Source organism: Mustela nivalis (assembly GCF_964662115.1).
Source record: "Mustela nivalis genome assembly, chromosome: 3".
NCBI classification, from domain to species: domain Eukaryota; kingdom Metazoa; phylum Chordata; class Mammalia; order Carnivora; family Mustelidae; genus Mustela; species Mustela nivalis.
Window position 1 is genome coordinate 62,092,099 of NC_139022.1, and position 20,414 is coordinate 62,112,512.

General features: G+C 37.7%; 1 long non-coding RNA gene across 1 annotated transcript in view; it reads right to left on the reverse strand.

The window, feature by feature from the left end:
* Window positions 1–2,879: 2,879 nt before the first annotated feature.
* LOC309861210 overlaps window positions 2,880–20,414 on the reverse strand; it is a 309,191-nt gene continuing 291,656 nt past the window's right edge. The window contains exon 11 of the long non-coding RNA XR_014309815.1: window positions 2,880–4,172. This is a non-coding gene — a long non-coding RNA (uncharacterized lncRNA). The remainder of the gene's footprint in view (window positions 4,173–20,414) is intronic.

The following is a 20,414-nucleotide window of genomic DNA, read 5'->3' on the forward strand; positions in this document are numbered from 1 at the left end:
ATTGTACACTGACTCCAGTTATTAATAAAATAAAAAATCTTTTGTAGTTAACAAAAAATACTTAAAAGAAAATGTGAATTCAGTCAAGTTTAACTTTTTCTGACTCCACAAAGTCTAGGAACCATAAAAGAGGAAATTCTTCCTCCATTACCCCAGGATTAGTGAGATAAACATTCTCCCAATCTCTTGTTAAGCCCCTGGTAAAATAATTCCTTCATTGATTTACTCAAATAAACAAGACTTCCAGTGCCAGAAAGAAAAAGACATTTCATTATCCTGAGCACTTCCATTTTCAAAAAGCAATTCTGATGTTTGGCCTGGTAAAGAAAAAAAGCAGTTGCTGCCAGTTGATTGTCATATTATAATGTGAGGTTCCTGTAGGATGGTAGGAACCATGTTTTATTTATCTTTCTATCTGATGTGCCTAACATGGGGACAGAACATTGAAGGAAAGCAGGCATAATTTCTTTTACAAATGAAGTAATAAATATTTGAACTTACTTCAGGAGCAGTCTGAATTTCTAATCAGAACTGGACTGTCATTATTGCCGTACAAAATATCTAGAAGTTTGAAGAAATATAGTTTTCAACATACAGAAAAATAATACAAAGTTCACATAAAGAGGTGCCTGGGTGTCTCAGTCAGTTAAGTGTCCATCTTTGGCTCAGGTCACGATCTCAGGGTCCTGTGATAGAGCCCCAAGTCATGCTCCCTGCTCAGCGGGGAGTCTGCTTTTCCTACTCCCTCTATCTCTCCCCTGATGGTTCTCTCTCTTATCTAAATAAATAAAATCTTTGTAAAAAAAAAATCACATAAAGACAGTCAGTATCCCTTAAGCTCAAAGATATTCTTTGTTTAATCATTAGCTATTTTTTTGAATGTTGCCATGTTCTAGTAAACAGGCAACAGTTAGAGAACTGATATGTGAATCAGAGCACAGGTGCTTCATACCCCATTTTCAGATTTCCAGGGAAATGTTCAAAGGATTATAAAAGACAAGCAGAAGTCCCCTTCAAATTAGAAACCAGGAATATAAACACTCACAAAGGAGAAACTTAGAGGCGTTATCAGCTATAGATAAAGTAGATCAGAGTAAAAGTGAATATGACCAGTCACCAAGAAATTACTCAAATTCTCCGGTGCATAGTCACCTAGTTGGAGGGACAAGATCTGATTGCTGGGGGGTCCAAGACAGCAGAGAGTAAACCCCTTTGGCTTCAATTTGCTGAAGTGGAAAAATGGCATTTGAAAGGAGTGTTTCTTGATATCTTGAATTCTGACAGAGGCCATACCAAAACAGTAAGACTGCAGTTGGGAGGGAAGCAGGGCACAAGCATAGCTTATATAAAGCAGAAGGCAAGTTGGCTAAGAAACAGACAGGAAAGGAAAGCTGGACCCAGAATTCACTAAGTATGGAGGGGAATGGACACAATCAACACTCTCCTGCTGAACTACCCTATGTTTACCTCATTTCTTCCTCCTCATGGGCTGTGGGAGTTGGATCTGTGAACCATAACATAACTGATAGCAAGCTGTAGTCAAGTTTAAGAGCAGAAAGCCAGGGTCTAACCTACCAGTTTGTGAGCAAAAACACCAAACATGGGTAGTCCACTGCTCACACAAAAATGAGAAGCAGGGGAAAAAACAACAACAACACTGAAATGGGGTTTTAAAAATATTCTATGGTGGGCGCCTGGGTGGCTCAGTGGGTTGAAGCGTTTGCCTTCGGCTCGGGTCATGATCCCGGGGTCCTGGGATCGAGCCCTGCATCGGGCTCTCTGCTCGGCGGAGATCCTGCTTCCTCCTCTCTCTCTGCCTGCCTCTCTGCCTACTTGTGATCTCTGTCTGTCAAATAAATAAATAAAATATAAACAAAAATATTCTATGGCATAATAAGTTGAAGATGACATTCAAGATGAAAAAAAGCAAAATTTAAAAGTAACTTACTATATAGGAATTAGAAGAAAATAATAGGAAGCATGTACTTCATGTCCCCAATAAAACTAAGAAAAAATGAATTGCAAAAGGCAAAATAAAGTTAGATGACAAATTACAGAGAGGTTTACTTGGGTAAAAGGCATCAAAAAGAAAATGAGGAGTGGGACACCTGGGTGGCTCAGTGGGTTAAAGCCTCTGCCTTCGGCTCAGGTCATGGTCTCAGGGTCCTGGGATCGAGCCCCGCATCGGGCTCTCTGCTCAGTGGGGAGCCTGCTTCCTCTTCTCTCCCTGCCTGCCTCTCTGACTAGTTGTGGTTTCTGTCTATCAAATAAATAAATAAAATCTTAAAAAAAAAAAAGAAAAGAAAAAGAAAATGAGGAGTAAAGGAACCCAAAAGTTGCAATATCATAACTATAATATAAGCAATAAGGATTGAATCAACTGTGCAGAAAATAAAATTAGTGATGTGAAGAATAAGATTAAAAGGTTCTTTCAGAATGCAGACCTAAAAGAGGAGAGCAACAAAGTCATAAATGAATGATAAAAAACAAAAGTCTAATCTTGTTCATATTTCAGACAGTATCAGGAAAAAATGAGACAGAAGCAGTAATTAAAGAAATAATAGAAGAAAAGTGAAGCATGTTAGAACAAAAAAGAGTCCCTAACATGGCAGATTAATGAAAGAAGACCATCACCTCTTGAAATTTTAACATTTCAAGGGAAGGAATGAATGAATACTGCATGTATCCAAACAGTGAAAAGCAAAGCTAGAAAAATTAAGGTAGAAATTTAACAAATTTCTAACTAATATTATTTACTTAATAAATAAATTTCCATACTGGGGGAAAAAACTCAAATGCCACTCTTCTCATTAACTCCAGGATCCAAAGGTACTCAATATTCCTGTTAAAAGATAATTTAAAAATAAATATCTATAGAAAACAAGTAAAGGATAATGACAGGTAATTTATAAAACAAAATTAAGGGTAATAATAAGATAGCAACTTACACAGCACCTGTTTTGTGCCAGGTGCTATTTAAATGCCTTGAACACATTACATATGCTCACATATATAAATCATATTTACATAGCTAATTGGTCAAAAAGTTTATCAGAAATTCAACCTTATCAGTAATTAAAAAAATAGAAATTAAAGCAATACTAGGTTGTTTAAAAAATAGGTTATTGTATTAAATTGGCAATGATTATAACTATTGATCCCAGGACAAACATTCTCAATCATTTTTGTTGGTGGAAGTGTAAATGACACAACCAGTTCGGAAGGAAGTTTGTCAAAACTTATCAAAACATGGTAAACTCATATCCAATAACCCTCTCAAATAAATCTATATTTGGAAACCTACACCAAAGAAATAATGCTGCTGCACAAAAAAGTTATGTACCATCATTCCCAATGCAACCTTTTTATAGGTGCCTGCCTTTATTAACTTCTCAGCCTTTATTATAAAACTATAAACATAGAAAATAGGAAACAACTTTAATATTTATCATTAGTGGATAGCTTGAACAAATTATGGTATATTGTTTAATTATGTCCCAAACACCCAGTATTTGGGAGAAACCATCACCGGGCCAGAAGTGGAATATCAGAAAGTTCCATAGAAACGTTTTTCACATGCTTTTTGGGCATTCATGAAATGTTTTGTTTTGACTTTCTTCTGCTTCCTTACCCCTCAACGCACTTAAAAATTCAGAGGGAATTGGAAGTGCCCACCCAAGTACATTTCAGATACAACTAACTCAGCTCTGAGAAAAGGGAAGGACTCTTGTCTAGAGGCAAGCATATGTAGGGAGCCCAACTATAGTCTCTGACAGGGCACAGTGCACAGCAAGCTCTCAGAACTGGCAACTGCACACTGGGCCAGACCACGGAGTCAACTGCCAGGATCAAGATGAAAAATTCAAGAGCTTGGCAAAGACAGCTACTTTTCCTTGGACACATGGCTGAACTAAGAGTTTGAAAAGGGAAATAGAATTGACTATTAAGGTATTTGGGATTTCTACCAAACTGTGTTCAAAGATAGCTGTGATAAATATTTCCCAAGAATAGGTAATTCCCAAAACAGCCACAATATATCAGAACAGTTAAAAAAAAAAAAAAAAATGAGGCCTAAAGTCAGACAGAGCTGGGTGTAAATTCCAATTCCATCCATCATGGGTTAAATGACCTTGGGCAAAGTGCTTGTCATCTCTGCAGACTTGGTTCCCTTTCTGTAAAATAAGAATAATAACAAGGTTATTAAATGAGATAGTATATAAAGTGCCCAGCTCATAGTAGTTACTGCATGTAACTACTACTACTACTAATACTAATAATAACAATTATTATAACATTCCAATATTTTTTTATGCTAGCAAGAGGCAAAAGAAATTGCAAGGAAAAGGAGAACTGTTGATCTTCATAACATTTCTTCATTACACTGGGAGAAATCAGGAATTTTGTGGTCTAGAATCAAGGTCCCCATAATCTAGGATAAATCCTAGCTTTCCCAGGTGCCCTAATGTCTTTGGAGTGCTAGGATTATTCCCAGGTTTCTGATGTTGTAAAAGGAAACCAGAGTTACCCACAGAGGGGTGAGCAGGGAGGGATCAGAAAAATAAGCTCTAGTCCTTGAATAGCTTCAAAATAGAAGGATTTTCAGAGGCAGGGGATTTCTGAGATTCCAAGAAGATATTTGAGAACTATCATCCCTCTGAGGGAAGAAACTAGGTCATGTGCTCTTAACCCAATGAGGTTTAGGGTCACAGTTTAGTTGGCCTTAATTAGCTCCAAAAAAAGCCCAGAACTCCTGGGATTAATCCAAAATCAAGCAGAACTTCTAGTGGAGAGATCTAAGCTCCCAAATGTTGAGTACTAGTTTCAGTAGAAAGAATCCAAATCTAGGACAGCTTCTGAACAATTACCATTAAACTAGCACTTATTTACATGTCATAGGAACTAAATTTATCCTTACCACAACTCCTATTTATAAAAAAGGCTCAATCATCACCAGGAAGTAAGCTCTGTGAAGGGATGGACTGTGTTTGCCCTTTACTGCCATATGCCCAAGGAAATGGCAGAGTATCTGGTACATAGTTGGTGCTCAATGAATATTCACTGAACTAAATCATTCATAGCCACACAAGGAGTTAGTAAATGGAGCTGGGATTTTAACCCTGGTCTGACTCTAAAAATCATGTTCACCTCTAAGTTATACTACCAGCCAAGGCAGACTTAGCCAGAAAAGATCCCAAGTCAAGCTCCTGCTTTGGGTTCTCCTCAAAAGCTCTTTTGGGGTCCACCAAGCTGAACTAGGAGGAATACTTGGAGGGGTACCCTTGGGAAAACTTTTGAATCTAGAAATTCTGGCAGATACTTCCATTTGCTTCTTGACACCTATTTTCCCATTTTTCCCTTGCTACAAAGAACCTTGAGGTGACAAATTTTCCATTTTAAAATATTTGCCTCCTAGAAATACTTGGTATCTTAATTATGGTAATGATTCCATAATGAATTGTACAACTTATATACATATAGTTTATTGTAAATAAATTATACTTAGAAAACACACACACACACACAAACACAAATCATATACAGCCCCAGACTTCCTTTGATCCACTTCTGGCCAAAAGTCTATAAGATGGGACTTCCATCAAAGCCATTATATTACTGTTTAGTTGGAATAAATTTTTAACTTTTTAGTCTCCCTTCACTTTCTGCTGGAATAGGCATTCTGGGAGAATGGGGACAAAAGTTTCAAGCTAAGGCTGGTGAAACAGGAAGTAGAGGGAATCTGAGGTTTCGATGACTATTTGGAAATGCTGCACCACTTTGGGCTCTCCACCTCCTGATTTCTCATTTTGTAAGCAAAATAAATATCAGTTTGGTTGACTTGATATTGTATGGTTTCTTCATAGGCTGTTTGCCATTACTGAATGACAATATTCCCAAGCAAAGCATAATGAAGATAAGACTGCACCACTCCTCAAAAATCTTCAGTTGCTGCTGAGTAAAATCCAAAGCCTCCCAGTCCCATTTACTACTATTGCATTCCATAAACATGTCCTTCCAGCCCCAGCAGGCTCTTTGCCATGTTCCAAACAAGCAGTATATTTTTAAGATTAATGCTGTTCTCTCAACCTGATATATCTTTCTTCCATACTCTATTACAGATCCTGGAAGATTCGAAAAACTGATACAGGCCACAGTCAGCCAGTAGAGGTCTTAAGAAGAAAATTCACGTCTCCTGAATACAATCCAGATGCTCTTTGTCCTAAATGCCCATTTCTGGAGTAGGAGAATCAAATGTTCTACTTAGAGACCTGATTTATGCTTGGCTTTTCTTTGATGTCAAAACTCTCACTTTAAAAAAGTGATAAATAGGGGCATCTGGGTTGTTCTGTTGGTTCAGCAGCCAACTCTTGATTTCAGCTCAGGTCATGATCTCAGGGCCGTGAGACTAAGCCTTGCATTGGGGTCCATGCTCAGTGTGGGGTCTGCTTAAGATACTCTCCCCCTGCCTCTGCCTCTTCTCCTGCTCACATGCTCTCTCTCTCTCTCTCTCATTCAAAATAAATAAATAAAAATCTTTTAAAATGATACATAATCATTTATTCAAAATATGTCAGAATGGAATGACTTATTTATGACAGCAATCATGAGAAAAAATAGAATTTTAAGAATGTATTTTCCTGTTCTAAAGTATCTGATTATGTATGAAGGTATAGGGCTTCTGTTTTAGATATGTAATAGGATATATGTGTGAATAGGTTATTTTGTCTCATAGCAGAAACTCTAAAGGTTAAGCATTGTGTTCTCACATTCCTTGTGATGGCTAAATCCCAAAGTTATTGACCAAAATATTTCATTTCCAGAGCTACTTATTATGTAACTAGGAGAAAGTAATTAAACATTCCAGTTCATCCATCTGTCTAATAGAAGGAATATTGTATTTGCCATCTGTCCAGGTTTTAGGTATGGCAAATATTGATGAGAGGATCTAAATTAAATATAGGGCTTTATGTCAGCTCATTTAAGAGTTGATCAGCATTGAAAATCCTACAAATCAATTTTGCTTATTGATTGTGTTTTTTGAAATATGTCAGGTATAACAGAAGGTAATTATTTGCTACCCATATCTAAAAGATGTTAATATTAGTCCATTTTTGCTTCATATTTATGTATTCTTTATTCTTTTTATAAAGTATTCCAGATACAGCTAAAGCTCTAATTCCACTCACATCCCTTCCTTCTCTACTTTCTCCAGAAGCATGCTGAAGTTTCGAGGAATCAATTATATGCAAGACTGCAGAATTTTACTACAAATGTATGCATGAATTAATATATAGTGCTATTTTTTAAAGATTTTATTTATTTATTTTTTTTATTTGACAGACAGAGATTACAAGTAGGCAGAGAAGCAGGCAGAGAGAGAGGAGGAAGCAGGCCCCCCGCCAAGCAGAGAACCCAATGCAGGGCCTGATCCCAGGACTCTGAGATCATGATCCGAGCCCAAGGCAGAGGCTTTAACCCACTGAGCCACTCAGGCACCCCAGTGCTATTTTGGTTTTTAAGTCCCACATATTTTATATCATTTATATATAACTTTTAGTAATTTTCTTTTTGCATTGAATATTTTGTTTTTCAAATCTGTTCATATTGACACATGCAGATTGATGCAAGTTGCTTTATTTTCACTGTCCAATAATAATAACCTACAGTTAATTTATCTATTCAATGACCAGTGAACAGTAAGTTTTCTCATTTTTTACTATTTTAAGCACTGAATACCTATGTCCATATAAAGAAATGTTTCTCTAAAATACATGACTGTACTTTGAAGTAGAATTGCTGTATATTTTTATAAATTTATTTTAAAAACCCCCAAGAGTTTTGATTTGAATGACACTGAATTTTTAGAAAAATTGGAGAGATTTAATATTTTTAGGAGTCTTCCCATCCACGAATATGGTATGTCTCTGCAAATGCTTATATCATGTCTTTTATGACTTTAAGTTTCATAATTTCATGTAGGAAGAAAGGAAAAATTTTTGTGACTTTTTTCCTAGGCATCTTATACTTTCTCTCTATATACGCTATTCTGCACTGTCCTTTTCTTAGCTTGTTGCTTTTTTGAGTTATTCCATTTCTCCCTTGCATTTATACATGATTGTGCTATTACATTCAAACTCTACTGAGGTTTTTTTTTTTTAAGGTTTTATTGATTTCTTTGACATACAGACAGAAAGAGCATGGGTGGGGAGAAGGGCAGGAGAGGAAGAAGCAGACTCCCCATTGAGCAGGAAGCCCAATGTGGGGGTTGATCCCTGGATCCTGAGATCGTGACCTGAGCCAAAGGTGGATGCTTACCCAACTGAGCCATCCAGGCACCTCACTACTGAGGTTTTTTTAATGCTGAATTTCTGTTGTTAATTTTCTATTCATAAAATTAGCTGAGTGCTGTTTCAAAAGCCATTAAATGACAAGGAAAGAGAACAAGAGAGGAAGAAAGGAAAAAAAACTACAAAAACAATTGAAAACAAATAATAAAATGGCAATAAGTATATACCTATCAATAACTACTTCAAATGTAAATGGACTAAATGGTCCAATCAAAAGACATAGGATGACTGAATGGATATGAAATCCAGATCCATCTATATGCTGCCTACAAGAAACTTACTTCAGACCTAAATACACATACATATTTAAAGTGAAAGGATGGGAAAACATACACCATGCAAATAGAAGCAAAAAGAAAACTGAGGTAGCAATACTTATGTCAGACAAAACAGACTTTAAAACAAAGACTGTGACAAGAGACAAAAAAGGATACTACATAATGATAAAAGGAATACTTCAACAAGAGGCTATAACAGTTTTAAAAATCTATGCTCCTAACATGGGAGCATGTAAGTACACAGAGCACCTATTAACAGAGATAAAGGAAGAAACTGATGGTAATACAATATAATAAGTGAGCCTTAATATCCCACTTATAGCAATGGACAGATCATCTAGACAGAAAATCAACAAGGAAACAGTGGCATTGAATGACACATTAGACCAGATGGACCTAACAGATATATTCAGAACATTTCATAAAAAAAAAAATCAGACTACACATTCTTTTTTCTTTTTTTTTTTTTTTTAAAGATTTTATTTATTTATTTGACAGAGAGAAATCACAAGTAGGCAGAGAGGCAGGCAGAGAGAGAGAGGAGGAAGCAGGCTCCCTGCTGAGCAGAGAGCCCGATGCGGGACTCGATCCCAGGACCCTGAGATCATGACCTGAGCCGAAGGCAGCGGCTTAACCACTGAGCCACCCAGGCGCCCTACACATTCTTTTCAACTGCACTTAGAACATGCTCCAGAACAGACCTCAATAAATTTAAAAAGATTTAAATCCTACCATGCATCTTTTCTGACCACTAGAGCATGACACTAGAAATCAATCATGAGATAAAGTCTGGAAAGTATAAAAATAGATGCAGGGTAAATAACATGATACTAAACAATGAATGGATCAACCAAGAATTCATAAAGGAAATAAAAAAATATATGGAGACAAATGAAAATGAAAACACAAGTCCAAAGTCTTTGAGATACAGAAGAAGTGGTTCTGAGACAGAAGTTCATAGCAATATAGGCCTATCTCAATAAACATAACCTTACACCTAAAGAAGCTAGGAAAAAGGGAGAGGGCCAAGATGGCAGAGGAGTGGGGGACTTGACTGGGATCATGACCTGAGCCAAAGGCAGTGGCTTAACTGACTGAGCCACCCAGGTGCCCCTTAATACAATATAGTCCATAGTAACTTTTTAACTTCTACTGTTTCACATATATGTTTTTTTCCTCTTTTTCTTTTATATATATATAGAGAGAGAGAGAAAGAGAGAGAAAGAGAGATATAGATATACATATACATATACATATACACATAAGCTTCAATGTAGCCCTTTTTTCCTTATTCAATACTACCTTTATTTATATACCAGTTTTAATTTCCTTGTAACTCTGGGAAGTAGTGTTCTCTAACAAAGAGAAGAAAATACACACAGGAAGAACTGAAACACTCTACCTCACTCACATTTAAGAGATTACAGACACACACCCCCCTTTTTAACTTTATAAATCTTGTTCTTGGATTTCATTTTGGCTGGGTTTTCTTGGTGGTGGTTTCTAATCGCTCCAAACTTTCCCAGGGTGCATCTTACCTGGATTGTGTTTGATGTTTTTGACTGTACATTCCCTCAACCACCCCTCAATAGAATGACTAGGAGGGGGAACTCCTAACAAAGAAATGAACCAGAGACAATGTCCTCCCCCACAGACTTAATGGATATGGATATAAGCAAGAGGTCAGGAACAGACTTCAGGGTAACAGTTATGAACACAATAGCTAAGCTGGAGAAAACCATTAATGGCTATGGAGATTCTCTAAGGGCAAAAATTAGAGCTAATCAGGCTGAACTTAAAAATATTATTAATGAGATGCAGTCTAAACGAGATATTCTAATATCTAGGGTAAATGAAGAAGAAGAATGAGTTAGTGATCTAGAAAACAAACTGATAGAAGGAAAGAAACAGGAGGAAGCTTGGAACAAACACCTTAAAATCCATGAAAACAGAATTAGAGAAATAAATGACACCATGAAATGTTCCAGTGTTAGAATTACTGGGATCCCTGTGGGGGTGGATAGAGAGTGAGGACTAGAAGATATATTTGAACAAATTGTAGCTGAATACTTCCCTAATCTGGGGAATGAAACAAGCATTCATATCCTAGAGGTAGAGAGGACCCCTCCCAAGATCAAAGAGAACAGACCAAGGTCCTGACATGTAAGTAAAACTCACATATCTTAGAACCAAGGAAGCCATTTCAAGGCCAATTAGGGGGAAGAGATTCCTTACATCCAGAGGGATAATGTTAGACCTGTCACAGAGACCTGGCAAACCAGAAAGGGCTGGCAAGACATATTCAGGGTACTAAATGAGAAGAACATGCAGCCAAAAATACTTATCTGGCAAGGCTGTCATTCAGAATGGATGGAGAAATAAAGAGGTTCCAGGAATGGCAGAAACTGAAAGAATATGTGACCAGTCAGCTGGCCTTGCAAGAAATATTAAAAGGAGAAAGACCCCAAGACTGATATAAAATAGAAATTTACAGAGACAATCTATAGAAGCAAGGACTTCACAGGCAACATGATGACAATAAAATCGTATCTTTCAATAATAACTCTCAACACGAATGGCCTAAGTCCTCCCATGAAATGGCACAGGGTTGCAGACTGCAAAAAAGATAGGACCCATCCATATTCTGTCTACAAGAGACTCATTTTGAAGTTAAAGATACAGCCAGACTGAAAGTGAAGAGATGGAGAACCATTTTTCATGCCAACAAACCTCAAAAGAAAGCTGGAGTAGCATTTCTTCCTATCAGACAAATTAGATTTTAAACTAAAGACTATAATTAGAGATACATAAGGACACTATATCATTCTTAAAGGGTCTATCCAACAAGAGGATCTAACATTTGTAAATATCTATGCCCCCAACATGGGAGCAGCCAGCTGCATAAGCCAACTGTTAACCAAAATGAAGAGACACAGTAATAATAACACATTAATAGTAGGAGACCTCAAAACTCCACTCTCAGCAATGGACAGGTCACCTAAGCAGAGAATCAACAAAGAAACAAGAGCTTTGAAAGACACATTGGACCAGATGGACCTTATAGATATATACAGAATATTCCACCCTAAACAACAGAATACTCATTCTTCTCGAGCACACATGAATTTTCTCCAGAATAGACCTACTGGGTCACAAATTAGGTCTCAACCAATACCAAATGATTGAGATTATTCCCTGCATATTTTCAAACCACGATGCTTTGAAACTGGGACTCAATCACAAGAAAAAATTTAGAAGAAATTCAAACACTTGGAAGCTAAATACCATCCTCCTTAAGAAATTTTGGGTCAACCAGGAAATTATAGAATTTAAATAATTCATGGAAACCAATGAGACTGAAAACAAATTGGCCCAAAACCTATGGGATACTGCAAAGGCGGTTCTAAGAGGGAAATACATAGCCATCCAAGCCTCACTCAAAAAAAATAGAAAAATCCTGAATTCACCAATTAACTTTACACCTTAAAGAACTGAGAAAAACAACAATTGAAGTCTAAGCCACACACGAGAAGGGAAATAATTAAGATTAGAGCAGAGATCAGTGAATGAAAAAACCAGAAATACAGTAGAGTAGATCAATGAAACTCTGATCACCCATGAAATTAGCCTGAGATTAGAATTATACACGTCTGGATCTCTATGGGGGCAGAAGACACCAGTGGGCAGGTAAAGTAGAGTGGGAACATTGGACTGGTATTGGAAGATAAACAAAAGGGGGAGGGAGCCACCAGAAGCAACCCACTGGAAAGTAATACCCCAATACGAGAAGCTGGTTCCATGAAAGAATTAATAAGACTGACAAACCACAGGCCAGACTTATTCAAAAGAAAAGAGAAAGGACCCAAATTAATAAAATTATGAATGAAAGGGGAGAGATTATGACTAACACCACAGAAATAGAAACAATTATCAGAAATTACTATCAACAACTATATGCCAAAAAATTAAGCAACCTGGAAGAAATGGATGCCTTCCTGGAAACCTATAAACTACCAAGACTGAAACAGGAAGAAACTGACAACCTGAATAGACCAATAACCAGCAATGAGATTGGAGCAGTGATTAAAACCTCCCAAAGAACAAGAGTCCAGAGCCTGATGGATTCATTGGGGAATTCTATCAAACATTCAAATAAAAAATAAATCCTAGTCTCCTGAAGCCATTTAAAAAAATAGAAACAGAAGGAAAACTTCCAGACATATTCTAAGAGGCCAGCATTACCTTGATCCCAAAACCAGGCAAAGACCCCATCAAAAAGGAGAATTTCAGACCGATATCCCTAATGAAGATACATGCCAAAATTCTTAACAAGATCTTAGCTGATAGGATCCTACAGTACATCAAAAGGATTATCCACCACAACCAGGTGGGATTTATCCCTGGGATGCAAGGGAGGTTCAACATTTGCAAATCAATGTGATAGAACATATTAATAAGAGAAGAGAGAAGAGCCATATGGTCTTCTCAATAGAAGGAGAAAAAGCATTTGACAAAATACAGAATCCTTTCCTGGTTAAAACTCTTCAGAGTATAGGGATAGAGGGAACATTCCTCAATTTCATAAAAACCATCTATGAGGGGAGGCAAGATGGCGGAGAACTAGGAGGAGGCGCCTTTTCAATCTGTACCCTAAAGTGAGCTGATTACCTACCAAAGAACTCTGATCACCCATGAAATTAGCCTGAGATTAGAATTATACACGTCTGGATCTCTATGGGGGCAGAAGACACCAGTGGGCAGGTAAAGTAGAGTGGGAACATTGGACTGGTATTGGAAGATAAACAAAAGGGGGAGGGAGCCACCAGAAGCAACCCACTGGAAAGTAATACCCCAATATGAGAATGCCCTGCGACTGGGGACCAGCATTAACTTGGAGTCTGGTTGAAAGCACTCAAAAAGAGCAAAGGATCGCAGGGGGAAATTGTGGGAATCAGGGCACTTAGGGACAGGGGCTTAAGTCCCCTGACTGAGGACAGCCACCCCTGATGCTGAGCCAGAGAGAGTGTGGCAAAGAAACCAGGTCTTGGCTCCTGAGCCATGAGCAAGCACGCCTGAGGGTGCGTGGGGTGCGGCTCCCAAGAGGGGCTGGGAGCCTCGCCAGCCAGCAGAAACACAGCCTTTTTGCAGCCCCTACATGTGCGCCACACAGTGCTATCAGAGCCTGAGTTGGGCCCCACACCCTCCCCTGAGAGAGGTGTGTGCAGGCTTCCCGCTGACTAAGGAGCCCGATGCAGGACTTGATCCCAGGACCCTGGGATCATGACCTGAGTCAAAGTCAAAGTCAGTGGCTACACCGACTGAGCCACCCAGGTGTCCCTTAATACAATATAGTCCATAGTAACTTTTTAACTTCTACTGTTTCACATATATGCTTTTTTCCTCTTTTTCTTATATATATATAGAGAGAGAAAGAGAGAGATATATAGATATACACCACCACTACTTCATAGATACAACTTTTATTTTTAATTCATTCCCACTATTCTGGTTCATTTTTTAATTTTTTTATTTTTTATATAGATAATTTTTAGCCTATTTACCATCACAGTGAGATGTCCAGTATATCAAATTCCATAATAACCTTTTAACCTGAACTTTTTGATACATATACCCATGTTTTACTTTTGTTTTTCTATTTTTTTAAAATTTTAGTATAGTTTAGTTTAGTTCATTTTTTTAATTTTAATTTTTTAATATTCATATAGAGTTAAACTTCAAGGTGATCTCCTTTCCCCAATTAATGCTACCCCTATAGGTAAACCAATTTTTAATCCCCTGTTATCTTAGGAAAGTTGAGTCCTTTAACAAAGATATCAAGATACATACAGGAAGAATCAAAATAACCTTCCTCGCCCACACTGAGAATTTATAACCACCCTCCCATCTTTTTTTCCGCCAGTGTTTCTGTGTATTTGTGTTTGTCCTGGTAGTATATAAATCTTATACTTGGGGTTCTTTTTGACGAGGTTCCTTTTTTGTTTGTTTGTTTTGCTTTTATATATGTATATGTATATATATATATATATATATATATATATATATATATATATATATATTTGCTCTTGTCGTATACTTTTATCACTCTTTTTGTTTGTCTGTTTTTGTTTGTATATTTCATAAATCTTACCTTGGGGCCCATTTGGGCTGAGCCTTCTCTTTTATCTTTCTTTCTTTTTTTTCCCCTATCTCTCTCTCTCTCTTTTCTTTTTTCTCTCTTTCTTTTTTCTTTAATTTGGGTGGGGACTCTTGATTGCCCAGAAGCGTTCCAGGTTGTACCTTGACTGCACCACGCTTGATACATCCAGATACATCTGTTCAGCCATCTCTCATCAAAATGGCTATAAGGAGGGATGCCCAACAGAAGAAAAGTTCAGAGGATGGGCCTTCTGCAACAGAACTCATGGCTACCGACATAGACAATATGTCAGAAAGGGAATTCAGCTAACAACTATCCAGGCAATAGCTAGGTTGGAGAAAGCCATGGATGACAAAACAGAATTGATTAGGGCAGAACTGAAAGCCACCAGGGATGATATTCACAATGTTATGGCAGAGCTGAAAGCCACCAGGGATGATGTTCACAATGCTCTCAATGAGTTCCAATCTAATCTAAATTCCCTAAAAGCTAGGGTAACTGAGACAGAAGATAGAATTAGTGATCTGGAGGACAAACAGAGAGAAAGGATCAGGAGGAAGCCTGGAACAAACAACTTAGAAGCCATGAAAACAGAATTAGGGAAATAAATGATGCCATGGAACGTTCCAACATCAGAATTATTGGCATCCCTGAAAGGGAGGAGAAAGAAAGAAGTCTAGAAGATATAGTGGAACAAGTTCTCCATGAAAAATTTCCCAATCTCGCGAATGGAACCAGCGTTTATGTACTAGAGGCAGAACGGTCTCCCCCCCCAAGATTATAGATTCTCGAAAGTCCTCGAGACACCTGATAGTAAGAATGAGGAATTATAATTGTAGAGAAACTCTCTTGAAGGCACCTAGGACAAAGAAGCTCCTTATGTACAGAGGAAAGCCCATCAAAATAATGTCAGACCTATCCACAGAAACCTAGCAAGCCAGAAAAGGCTGGCAAGATATATTCAGGGAACTAAATGAGAAGAACACGCAGCCAAGAATACTTTATCCAGCAAGACTGACATTCAAAATGGATGGAGAGATAAAGAGTTTCCAAGACCGACAAGGCTTAAAAGAGTATGCGACCACCAAGCCAACACTGCAGGAAATATTAAGGGGGGTTCTATAAAAGAGGAAAAATCCTAAGAATATCATTGACCAGAAATATAGAGACAATCTACAGAAAGAAAGACTTCAAAGGTAACACAATGTCAATAAAAATGTATCTATCAATAATCACTCTCAATGTGAATGGCCTAAATGTGCCCATTAAACGACACAGGGTTGCAGATTGGATAAAACGACAGGACCCATCCATATGTTGCTACAAGAGACTAATTTCGAACCTAAGGATACACCCAGACTGAAAATGAAGGGATGGAGAAGCATCTTTCATGCCAATGGGCCTCAAAAGAAGGCCGGGGTAGAGATTCTCATATCAGATAAAATAGATTTTAAACTAAAGACTGTAGTCAGAGATACAGAAGGACACTACATCATTCTTAAAGGGACTATCCACCAAGATGATCTAACAATTGTAAATATCTATTCCCCCAACATGGGAGCAGCCAACTATATAAGAAAACTATTAATCAAGATAAAGAGTCATATTGATATGAAAACATTAATAGTCAGAGATCTTAACACGCTTCTCTCAGTAATAGACAGATCATCCAAGCAGAAAATCAATAAAAAAACAAGAGCATTGAATGACATATTGGACCAGATGGACTTCATATATATATAACATTCCACCCTGAAACAACGGAATACTCATTCTTCTCATATGGAACATTTTCCAGAATAGACCACATACTGGGTCACAAATCAGGACTCAACCTATACCAAAAGACTGAGATTATTCCCTGCATATTCTCAGATCACAATGCTTTGAAACTGAAGCTCAATCACAAGGAAAAGTTCCGAAGGAACTCAAACACCTGGAAGCTAAAGACCACCTTGCTTAAGAATGCTTGGATCAACCAGGAAATCAAAGAAGAACTTAAACAATTCATGGAAACCATGAGAATGAAGACACTTCGGTCCAAAACCTATGGGATACAGCAAAGGCGGTCCTAAGGGGGAAATACATAGCCATCCAAGCCTCCCTCAAAAAAAATGAAAAATCCAGAGTACACCAGCTGTCTCTACACCTTAAAGAACTGGAGAATCAACAACAAATCAAACCAACTCCACACATAAGAAGGGAAATAATCAAGATTAGAGCAGAGATCGATGAGGTAGAAACTAGAGATACAGTAAAACATATCAATAAAACTAGAAGCTGGTTTTTTGAAACAATCAATAAGATTGATAAACCATTGGTCACACTAATCCAAAAGAAAAAAGAGAAAGCTCAAATTAATAAAATTATGAATGAAAAGGGAGCGATCACAACTAACACCAAGGAAGTAGAAAAAATCATCAGAAGTTATTATCAACAGTTATATGCCAGTAAGTTAAGTAAGCTAGATGAAATGGATGCATTCCTGGAAAACTATAAACTCCCAAAATTGAACCAGGAAGAAATTGACAACCTGAATAGACCGATATCTAGTAACAAGATTGAAGCAGTGATCAAAAACCTCCCCAAAAACAAGAGCTCAGGACCTGATGGATTCCCTGGGGAATTCTACCAAACTTTCAAAGAAGAAATAACACCTATTCTCCTGAAGCTGTTTCAAAAATTTAAGCAGAAGGAAAACTTCCAGACTCTTTCTATGAAGCCAGCATTACCCTGATCCCAAAACCAGGCAAAGACCCTACCGAAAAGGAGAATTTCAGACCAATATCACTGATGAATATGGATGCTAAGATTCTAAACAAGATCCTAGCAAACAGATCCAACAGCACATTAAAAAGATTATCCACCATGACCAGGTGAGATTTATCCCTGGGCTACAAGGATGGTTCAACATTCGCAAATCAATCAATGTGATATAGCAAATCAATAAGAGGAGAAGAACCACATGGTCCTCTCAATTGATGCAAAAAAGCATTTGACAAAATCCAGCATCTGTTCCTGATTAAAATGTTTCAGAGTATGGGGATAGAGAGAACATTCCTGAACTTCATAAAATCTATCTATGAAAGACCCACAGCAAATATCATTCTCAATGGGAAAAAGCTCTTCCCGTTGATATCAGGAACACGACAAGGATGCCCGCTCTCACCACTTTTGTCCAACATAGTATTAGAAGTCCTAGCAACAGCAATCAGACAACAAAGAAAAATAAAAGGTATCCAAATTGGCAATGAAGAAGTCAAACTCTCTCTCTTCGCAGATGACATGATACTTTATATGGAAAACCCAAAAGACTCCACCCCCAAACTACCAGAACTCATATAGCAATTCAGCAATGTGGCAGGATACAAAGTCAATGTACAGAAATGAGTTGTTTTCTTATACACTAACTATTTTCTGTATAAAAATACAGAAAGGGAAATTAGGGAATTAATTCCATTTACTATAGCACCAAGAACCATAAGATACCTGGGAATAAACCTAACCAAAGAGGTAAAGGATCTGTACTCAATGAACTCCAGAACACTCATGAAAGAATCTGAAGAAGACATAAAAAGATAGAAGACCATTCCATGCTCTTGGATCAGAAGAATAAACATTGTTAAAATGTCTATAATGCCTAGAGCAATCTATACTTTTGATGCCACTCCGATCAAAATTCCACTGTATTTTTCAAGGAGCTGGAGCAAATAATCCTAAAATTTGCATGGAATCAGAAGAGACCCCGAATCGCTAAGGAAATGTTGAAAAGCAAAAATAAAACTGGCAGCATCACGTTGCCTGATTTCAAGCTTTACTACAAAGCTGTGATCATCAAGACAGCATAGTACTGGCATAAAAACAGACATATAGACCAGTAGAACAGAGTAGAGAGCCCAGATATGGACCCTCAACTCTATGGTCAAATAATCTTTGACAAAGCAGGAAAAAATATACTGTGGAAAAAAGACAGTCTCTTCAATAAATGCTGCTGGGAAAATTGGACAGCTATATGTAGAAGAATGAAACTTGATCATTCTCTTATACCATACACAAAGATAAACTTGAAATGGATAAAAGACCTCAACGTGAGACAGGAATCCATCAGAATCCTAGAGGAGACCATAGGCAGTAACCTCTTTGATATCAGCCACAGCAACTGCTTTCAAGATATGTTTCCAAAGGCAAAGGAAACAAAAGCGAAGATGAACTTTTGGGACTTCATCAAGACTTCTGCACAGCAAAGGAAACAGTCAACAAAACAAAGAGGAAACCCATGGAATGGGAGAAGATATTTGCAAATGACAGTACAGACAAAAGATTGATATCCACGATCTATAAAGAACTTCTCAAACTCAACACACACAAAACAGATAATCATATCAAAAAATGGGCAGAAGATATGAACAGACACTTCTCCAATAAAGACATACAAATGGCTATCAAAAATATGAAAAAATGTTCATTATCACTAGCCATCAGGGAGATTCAAATTAAAGCCACATTGAGATACCAGTTAGAATGGCCAAAATTATCAAGACAGGAAACAACATGTGTTGGAGAGGATATGGAGAAAGGGGAACCCTCTTACACTGTTGGCAGGAATGCAAGTTGGTGCAGCCACTTTGGAGAACAATGTGGAGATTCCTCAAGAAATTAAAAATAGAGCTTCCTATGACCCTGCAATTGCCCTACTGGGTATTTACCCCAAAGATACAGATGTAGTGAAAAGAAGGGCCATCTGTACCCCAATGTTTATAGCAATAATGGCCACGGTCGCCAAACTGTGGAAAGAACAAAGATGCTCTTCAACAGACGAATGGATAAGGAAGATGTGGTCCATATACACTACGGAGTATTATGCCTCCATCAGAAAGGATGAATACCCAACTTTTGTATCAACACGGATGGGGCTGGAAGAGATTATGCTGAGTGGAATAAGTCAAACAGAGAGAGTCAATTATCATATGGTTTCACTTATTTGCAGAGCATAACAAATAACACAGAGGACATGGGGAGATGGAGAAGAGAAGGGAGTTGAAGGAAATTGGAGGGGGAGATGAACCATGAGAGACTATGGACTCTGAAAAGCAACTGACGGTTTTGAAGGGGCTGGGGGTGGGAGGTTGGGGGATCCAGGTGGTGGGTATTATGGAGGGCACGCATTGCATGGAGCACTGGGTGTGGTGTAAAAAACAATGAATTCTGTTACACTGAAAAGAAATTTAAAAAACAAACAAACAAAAAAACAAACAAAAACATCTATGAAAAGCCCACAGTGAATATCATTCTCAATGAGGAAAAGCTGAGAGCCTTTCCCTTAAGACCAGGAACATGACAAGGATGTCTACTCTTGCCAATATTGTTCAACATAGTACTGGAAGTCCTAGCAACAACAGTCAGACAACAAAAAGAAATAAAAGTTATTCAGATTGGCAAAGAAGAAGTCAAACTCTCTCTCTTCACAGATGACATGATACTTTATGTGGAAAACCCAAAAGACACCACCTCTAAATTATTAGGACTCATACAGCAGTTCAGGACTGTGGTAGGATATAAAAATCAATGCATAGAAATCAGTTTCTTTCCTATACACTAACAGTGTAACTGTAGAAAGAGAAATTAGACAGTTCC